The sequence below is a fragment of the Chamaea fasciata genome, unplaced genomic scaffold, assembly GCF_029207755.1.
Source record: "Chamaea fasciata isolate MVZ Bird 193981 ecotype frontalis unplaced genomic scaffold, bChaFas1.0.hap1 SCAF_90, whole genome shotgun sequence".
NCBI classification, from domain to species: Eukaryota; Metazoa; Chordata; class Aves; order Passeriformes; family Sylviidae; genus Chamaea; species Chamaea fasciata.
The window spans coordinates 53,509-62,656 of NW_027094175.1; the positions used below are offsets into that span (position 1 = coordinate 53,509).

At 48.5% G+C, this 9,148-nt stretch overlaps 1 long non-coding RNA gene across 1 annotated transcript in view; it reads right to left on the reverse strand.

Annotated features, from left to right (window-relative positions):
- Positions 1 to 8,803, reverse strand: part of LOC136304434 (uncharacterized) — a 46,755-nt gene extending 37,952 nt beyond the window's left edge. Inside the window, exon 1 of the long non-coding RNA XR_010724569.1 lies at positions 8,653 to 8,803. This is a non-coding gene — a long non-coding RNA (uncharacterized lncRNA). The remainder of the gene's footprint in view (positions 1 to 8,652) is intronic.
- Positions 8,804 to 9,148: the final 345 nt, after the last annotated feature.

Here is a 9,148-nt window from a genome sequence, read left to right on the forward strand (position 1 = left end):
GTTTCCCACAGAAAAGACCCACAGTTCCTGCACAGAGCTCTGTGCCCGGGAGTGGGCTTCCGCCACTTAGAATTCTGAACAGTGCACATTACTCCCACAACCAAGCTGTCAGAAGCTGGAACCCTAACTGTCCTTGGAGTGCCCAATGTCTCCTACAACCTGACATTAGGAACTTAGTCGGTGAGTATAGCTTCCCACAGAAAAGACCCACCGTTCCTGCACAGAACTCTCGGCCACGGAGTGGGCTGCTAACTGATAAAAATAAGTTCAGCACAGGACTTCTGCCAGATCCAAGCATCCAGAAGCTGGAACCCTAACTGGCCTTGGAGCGCCAAATGTCTCCTACAGCCTGACATCAGGAACCTGCTGGGGGGAGTTTAGTTTCCCACTAAAGAGACCCACAGTTCCTGCACAGAGCTCTGTGCCCTGGAGTGGGCTTCTGCCACTTAGAATTCTGAACAGTGCACATTACTCCCAGAACCAAGCTGTCAGAAGCTGGAACCCTAACTGTCCTGCGAGTGCCCAATGTCTCCTACAACCTGACATTAGGAACTTCGGGGGGTGAGTTTAGCTTCCCACAGAAGAGACCCACAGCTCCTGCACAGAGCTCTGTGCCCGGGAGTGGGCTTCTGCCACTTAGAATTCTGAACAGTGTACTTACTCCCACAACCAAGCTGCCATGAAGCTGAAACCCTAGCTGCCCTTAGACTGCCAAACACCCCCTGCAAACTGACATCAGGAACTTGGAGGGGTGAGTTTAGCTTTCCACAGAAAAGACCCACCGTTCCTGCACAGAACTCTCGGCCACGGAGTGGGCTGCTAACTGATAAAAATAAGTTCAGCACAGGACTTCTGCCAGATCCAAGCATTCAGAAGCTGGAACCCCTACTGGCCTTGGAGCGCCAAATGTCTCCTACAGCCTGACATCAGGAACCTGCTGGGGGGAGTTTAGTTTCCCACAGAAAAGACCCACAGTTCCTGCACAGAGCTCTGTGTCCCAGAGTGGGCTTCTGCCACTTAGAATTCTGAACAGTGCACATTACTCCCAGAACCAAGCTGTCAGAAGCTGGAACCCTAACTGTCCTTGGAGTGCCCAATGTCTCCTACAACCTGACATTAGGAACTTAGTCGGTGAGTATAGCTTCCCACAGAAAAGACCCACCGTTCCTGCACAGAACTCTCGGCCACGGAGTGGGCTGCTAACTGATAAAAATAAGTTCAGCACAGGACTTCTGCCAGATCCAAGCATCCAGAAGCTGGAACCCTTACTGCCCTTGGAGTGCCCAATGTCTCCTACAGCCTGACATTAGGAACTCAGTCGGTGAGTATAGCTTCTCACAGAAGAGAGCCACTGTTCCTGCACAGACCTCCGTGCCCAGGAGTGGGCTTCTGCCACTTAGAATTCTGAACAGTGTACTTACTCCCACAACCAAGCTGCCATGAAGCTGAAACCCTAGCTGCCCTTAGCCTGCCAAACACCCCCTGCAAACTGACATCAGGAACGTGGAGGGGTGAGTTTAGCTTTCCACAGAAAAGACCCACCGTTCCTGCACAGATCTCTCGGCCACAGAGTGGGCTGCGAACTGATAAAAATAAGTTCAGCACAGGACTTCTGCCAGATCCAAGCATCCAGAAGCTGGAACCCTTACTGGCCTTGGAGTGCCAAATGGCTCCTACAGCCTGACATCAGGAACCTGCTGGGGTGAGTTTAGTTTCCCACAGAAAAGACCCACAGTTCCTGCACCGAGCTCTGTGCCCCGGAGTGGGCTTCTGCCACTTAGAATTCTGAACAGTGCACATTACTCCCACAACCAAGCTGTCAGAAGCTGGAACCCTAACTGTCCTTGGAGTCCCAATGTCTCCTACAACCTGACATCAGGAACTTAGTCGGTGAGTTTAGCTTCCCACAGAAGAGAGGCACTGTTCCTGCACAGAGCTCTGTGCCCGGGAGTGGGCTTCTGCCGCTGAGAATTCTGAACAGTGTACTCACTCCCACAACCAAGCTGCCATGAAGCTGAAACCCTAGCTGCCCTTAGACTGCCAAACACCCCCTGCAAACTGACATCAGGAACGTGGAGGGGTGAGTTTAGCTTTCCACAGAAAAGACCCACCGTTCCTGCACAGAACTCTCGGCCACAGAGTGGGCTGCGAACTGATAAAAATAAGTTCAGCACAGGACTTCTGCCAGATCCAAGCATCCAGAAGCTGGAACCCTTACTGGCCTTGGAGTGCCAAATGGCTCCTACAGCCTGACATCAGGAACCTGCTGGGGTGAGTTTAGTTTCCCACAGAAAAGACCCACAGTTCCTGCACCGAGCTCTGTGCCCCGGAGTGGGCTTCTGCCACTTAGAATTCTGAACACTGCTGCACTTCTCCCATATCCAAGCTCCCAGAAGCTGGAACCCTTACTGTCCTTGGAGTGCCAAATGTCTCCTACGACCTGACATTACGAACTTGGAGGGGTGAGTTTAGCTTCCCACAGAAGAGACCCACAGTTCCTGCACAGAGCTCTGTGCCCGGGAGTGGGCTTCTGCCACTTAGAATTCTGAACAGTGTACTTACTCCCACAACCAAGCTGCCATGAAGCTGAAACCCTAGCTGCCCTTAGACTGCCAAACATCCCCTGCAAACTGACATCAGGAACTTGGAGGGGTGAGTTTAGCTTTCCACAGAAAAGATCCACCGTTCCTGCACAGAACTCTCGGCCACGGAGTGGGCTGCGAACTGCTAAAAATAAGTTCAGCACAGGACTTCTGCCAGATCCAAGCATCCAAAAGCTGGAACCCTTACTGTCCTTGGAGTGCCAAATGTCTCCTACAGCCTGACATCAGGAACCTGCTGGGGTGAGTTTAGTTTCCCACAGAAAAGACCCACAGTTCCTGCACAGAGCTCTGTGTCCCAGAGTGGGCTTCTGCCACTTAGAATTCTGAACAGTGCACATTACTCCCAGAACCAAGCTGTCAGAAGCTGGAACCCTAACTGTCCTTGGAGTGCCCAATGTCTCCTACAACCTGACATCAGGAACTTAGTCGGTGAGTATAGCTTCCCACAGAAGAGAGCCGCTGTTCCTGCACAGAGCTCTGTGCCCGGAAGTGGGCTTCTGCCACTTAGAATTCTGAACACTGCTGCACTTCTCCCATAGCCAAGCTCCCAGAAGCTGGAACCCTAACTGTCCTGCGAGTGCCCAATGTCTCCTACGACCTGACATTAGGAACTTCGGGGGGTGAGCATAGCTTCCCACAGAAGAGACCCACAGTTCCTGCACAGAGCTCTGTGCCCGGGAGTGGGCTTCTGCCACTTAGAATTCTGAACAGTGTACTTACTCCCACAACCAAGCTGCCATGAAGCTGAAACCCTAGCTGCCCTTAGACTGCCAAACGCCCCCTGCAAACTGACATCAGGAACTTGGAGGGGTGAGTTTAGCTTTCCACAGAAAAGACCCACCGTTCCTGCATAGAACTCTCGGCCACGGAGTGGGCTGCGAACTGCTAAAAATAAGTTCAGCACAGGACTTCTGCCAGATCCAAGCATCCAAAAGCTGGAACCCTTACTGTCCTTGGAGTGCTAAATGTCTCCTACAGCCTGACATCAGGAACCTGCTGGGGTGAGTTTAGTTTCCCACAGAAAAGACCCACAGTTCCTGCACAGAGCTCTGTGTCCCGGAGTGGGCTTCTGCCACTTAGAATTCTGAACAGTGCACCTTACTCCCAGAACCAAGCTGTCAGAAGCTGGAACCCTAACTGTCCTTGGAGTGCCCAATGTCTCCTACAACCTGACATTAGGAACTTAGTCGGTGAGTATAGCTTCCCACAGAAAAGACCCACTGTTCCTGCACAGAACTCTCGGCCACGGAGTGGGCTGCTAACTGATAAAAATAAGTTCAGCACAGGACTTCTGCCAGATCCAAGCATCCAGAAGCTGGAACCCTTACTGTCCTTGGAGTGCCCAATGTCTCCTACAGCCTGACTTTAGGAACTTAGTCGGTGAGTATAGCTTCCCACAGAAGAGAGCCAATGTTCCTGCACAGACCTCTGTTCCCAGGAGTGGGCTTCTGCCACTTAGAATTCTGAACAGTGTACTTACACCCACAACCAAGCTGCCATGAAGCTGAAACCCTAGCTGCCCTTAGACTGCCAAACACCCCATGCAAACTGACATCAGGAACTTGGAGGGGTGAGTTTAGTTTCCCACAGAAAAGACCCACAGTTCCTGCACAGAGCCCTGTGCCCCAGAGTGGGCTTCTGCCACTTAGAATTCTGAACAGTGCACATTACTCCCAGAACCAAGCTGTCAGAAGCTGGAACCCTAACTTTCCTTGGAGTGCCCAATGTCTCCTAAAACCTGACATTAGGAACTTAGTCGGTGAGTATAGCTTCCCACAGAAGAGAGCCACTGTTCCTGCACAGAGCTCTGTGCCCGGGAGTGGGCTTCTGCCACTGAGAATTCTGAACAGTGTACTCACTCCCACAACCAAGCTGCCATGAAGCTGAAACCCTAGCTGCCCTTAGACTGCCAAACACCCCCTGTAAACTGACATCAGGAACTTGGAGGGGTGAGTTTAGCTTTCCACAGAAAAGACCCCCCGTTCCTGCACAGAACTATCGGCCACGGAGTGCGCTGCTAACTGATAAAAATAAGTTCAGCACAGGACTTCTGCCAGATCCAAGCATCCAGAAGCTGGAACCCTTACTGTCCTTGGAGTGGCAAATGTCTCCTACAGCCTGACATCAGGAACCTGCTGGGGTGAGTTTAGTTTCCCACAGAAAAGACCCACCGTTCCTACACAGAGCTCTGTGCCCGGGAGTGGGCTTCTGCCACTTAGAATTCTGAACACTGCTGCACTTCTCCCATATCCAAGCTCCCAGAAGCTGGAACCCTAACTGTCCTTGGAGTGCCAAATGTCTCCTACAACCTGACATTAGGAACTTAGTCGGTGAGTTTAGCTTCCCACAGAAGAGAGCCAATGTTCCTGCACAGAGCTCTGTGCCTGGGAGTGGGCTTCTGCCACTTAGAATTCTGAACAGTGTACGTACTCCCACAACCAAGCTGCCATGAAGCTGAAACCCTAGCTGCCCTTAGACTGCCAAACACCCCCTGCAAGCTGACATCAGGAACTTGGAGGGGTGAGTTTAGCTTTCCACAGAAAAGACCCACCGTTCCTGCACAGAGCACTGTGCCCCGGAGTGGGCTTCTGCCACTTAGAATTCTGAACACTGCTGCACTTCTCCCATATCCAAGCTGTCAGAAGCTGGAACCCTAACTGTCCTGCGAGTGCCAAATGTCTCCTACAACCTGACATTAGGAACTTCGGGGGGTGAGTTTAGCTTCCCACAGAAGAGACCCACAGCTCCTGCACAGAGCTCTGTGCCCGGGAGTGGGTTTCTGCCACTTAGAATTCTGAACAGTGCACATTACTCCCAGAACCAAGCTGTCAGAAGCTGGAACCCTAACTGTCCTTGGAGTGCCCAATGTCTCCTACAACCTGACATTAGGAACTTCGGGGGGTGAGTTTAGCTTCCCACAGAAGAGAGCCACTGTTCGTGCACAGAGCTCTCTGCCCCAGAGTGGGCTGCTAACTGATAAAATTAGGTTCAGCACAGGACATCTGCCAGATCCAAGCTGTCAGAAGCTGGAACCCTAACTGTCCTTGGAGTGCCAAATCCATCCCATAAACTGACATCAGGAGACTTATGGGGGGAGTTACGTTTCCCACAGAAAAGACCCACTGTTCCTGCACAGAGCTCTGTGTTCGGGAGTGGGCTTCTGCCACTTAGAATTCTGAACAGTGCACATTACTCCCAGAACCAAGCTCCCAGAAGCTGGAAGCCTGGCTCCCCTTGGACTGCCAAATGGCTCCTTAAAACTGACAATCTGAACCAGAGAGGTATATTTACTTTCCCCAGAAAAGCGGCCACCGTTCCTGCACAGAGCTCTGTGCCCCGGAGTGGGCTTCTGCCACTTTCAATTCGGAACACTGCTGCACTTCTCCCATATCCAAGCTCCCAGAGGCTGGAACCCTAACTGTCCTTGGAGTGCCAAATGTCTCCTACGACCTGACATTAGGAACTTAGGGGGTGAGTTTAGCTTCCCACAGAAGAGACCCATTGTTCCTACACAGAGCTCTCTGCCCTGGAGTGGGCTGCTACCTGATAAAATTAAGTTCAGCACAGGACATCTGCCAGATCCAAGCTCCCAGATCCTGGAACCCTAACTGTCCTTGGAGTGCCAAATCCATCCCATAAACTGACATCAGGAGCCTGCTGGGGTTAGTTTAGGTTCCCACAGAAAAGACCCACAGTTCCTGCACAGAGCTCTGTGTTCGGGAGTGGGCTTCTGCCACTTAGAATTCTGAACAGTGCACATTACTCCCAGAACCAAGCTGTCAGAAGCTGAAACCCTAGCTGCCCTTAGACTGCCAAACACCTTCTGCAAACTGACATCAGGAACTTAGTCGGTGTGTATAGCTTCCCACAGAAGAGACCCACCGTTCCTGCACAGAGCTCTGTGCCCGGGAGTGGGCTTCTGCCACTTAGAATTCTGAACACTGCTGCACTTTACTCCCAGGTCCAAGCTGTCAGTAGCTGCAACCTTGGCTCCCCTTAGACTGCCAAATGACTGCAACCGAGTTGCACATAGTGAACAGCACAGAAAAAAGAAACAACACGGATGTGAACGTCCAGAAAATCTAACTGTTAAGTAAGAACCATCTGTAAGCATCACTGTTTATTAACTATCGCTACCATTGTCTGTATACAGCTGTATGTTGCTTCTATAAAGACATAAGTGTGTGGAATATATGTCTTCCTAGAGTTAGAATTCAATTTGTTTTGATAAGTTTATGATATGGGGATAAGACATAGAATGCCCTAGGGTGAGTTTATGCCGCTTGTATCCCCAGTCGCTTGTTCTGGACCTTTAAGACTGATTTTGAGAGCTAAGCAAGGAAAGAAAATGGTTGCAGTTTGTTTTAAGAAAACGACTTTCACTCCTCTGAATACCCTCTCTCGTATATTCAGCTCAAGCACAGACAGACTGCAGCACAAAGATGTGCTTTGCTCTTGGTTTCAGCTAGTTAGGGCAGAGAAGTTCCCTCGCTATTTGTTTTCCTTTTTCTTAGGACTGTTTAAACCTGCTGCAGACTGAAAAACCCAGAGCAGCGCCGAGAGCTGGCACCTGCAGCCCACGGGGCCTGCACCTGAGCATTTTATCAACACCAGAACAGCTGATAAGAGACCAAAAGAGCTCAGCTACAGCCCACAGCAAAGACTTTCTGAAGTTACCATCTCGCTTCAAAATAACAAAAAGTTTTATTATTTCATATTATTCATTCTTTATGCTTGCGACCACTTTGTTTGTTAAACAAATAGGTTTTCCCACTTTTCTCCAAAGAAATTCTTTGCAAAAGCAGTTTAAAAGAAAGAGACTGTTTAGGTTTACTTTCCAGAAGAACCCCATTCAAAGGTTTCCTCTCAAATTTACTCTAAACCCCGACAGCAACAAACAAATCAAACTACACAACAAAGAAGTCACAAATAAATTTCAATTAAAAACACCAAAACAAATCATTCCTAACTCAAGAAACCCATAAACCTCAAACCATCAAAACAAAAATACCACTTATAAATACACACAAAACCAAAAAAATTAATGTAACTATAAACAATACCTTTCAAATGATCCATAAGTATAAAACATATACTGCAATCAAACAAGCCAAATAAATTAACCCCTATACTATAATAAACAATAATCCAATTACAAATATTAGGAAACACAAAAAATTACCTACATTCCACTACCTCAACCCACCAAAACAAACACTACATACTCACCATGATAAAAGCCACCGCTAAATAAATAACCTCCCCTATACCTCACCCTACAGCCACTTCCACCATTGTAAACCTTAGAAAACATTTCCTTTAAAAATACAATATCTCACCAAAAAAAAATATTTCAACAATAAAACTCAGTTCAAAAACAATCTGATCGACATGTAAACTAAGAAACCTACCACCAAATAAATAGACCGTATCCCTTAGCATACACCATCTACAAACAAAATAAAACTACACAAAAAATTATTGAAAACCACCTTAAAACAACTAAACAGAAAAAAACTTTTAAAAATATTAAAATTGCATCTAACAAAACCTCCACCGGCCAGGCTGGCCCTAGGTAATCTGAATCCCTACATACAATAAACAAAAACAAAACCCCAATCGCACGTATCAGAAGCCTATTTAAAAAAAAAAAAAAAGTTACTTAAATTAATTCTACCTCAAATACAAACAAACCCATCCATACAGTTACCTTCGCTCAAAAACCAAATTACAGGCAATAAATAATACCAAAAAATAAAACAAAACACTATGTACCACCAAAGAATGCAATATTGAATAAAAGCACCATATAAGTAATAAAGTAATAAAAGCACCGCATAGAAGTACCACTATTTATTAAAATCCCAGGTGAAGGGGGATTCCCCCAGTTTGAACACAGACAATAAAAGGAGTTTCTTTCCTCAATTTAAACTCTTTTGTCCTCAAAACCCCCTTTTTTTTTTTTCTAGGGACGCCAGGGAAGGATTGGGAAGACAAAATTGAAAGGGAAAAGGAGAAAAGTCCCCCCTACAAATCCACACCGGCTCACCTGCTCCTGCTGCCCGGCACAAAGGTTTGTCCCTCGGCATCTCCTGAAGCAATACTCCATATCCGAGGGTTCCCCCAAACTCTGTAAGACGAGCTCGCCATCATCCCGTAAGACACTCCAGAGAGCCTCGCAGAAGCTGCTCCCTCCGGCAGCTCCACGCTAGAGTGAGCTGAGGCTCCCCGCGTAAGCAGCTCGGGCAGGAGCCACCTGCCCCTCATTATCCTTTACAGCTCACGCCTGCGGCTGCTCTGTCCCCTCGTTATCCTAACAGCTCACGCCTGCAGCTGCTGCCAGCCCGAGGGTGAGGGCGGGGCAGAGGGAACTTGCTGCAGACATTTCACTGTTTGCACCGACACACTGGGGCACCGGGCTTTGCTTGCTAGGGATAAGCAAAAATTAAAGAGTTGACTTTTCTTGTTGTCATCATCCTTGAAGAAAGGAAAAATATATCAGGACTCGTGTGACTTCTCTGTGAACACAAAGTGCAAGGAACTTG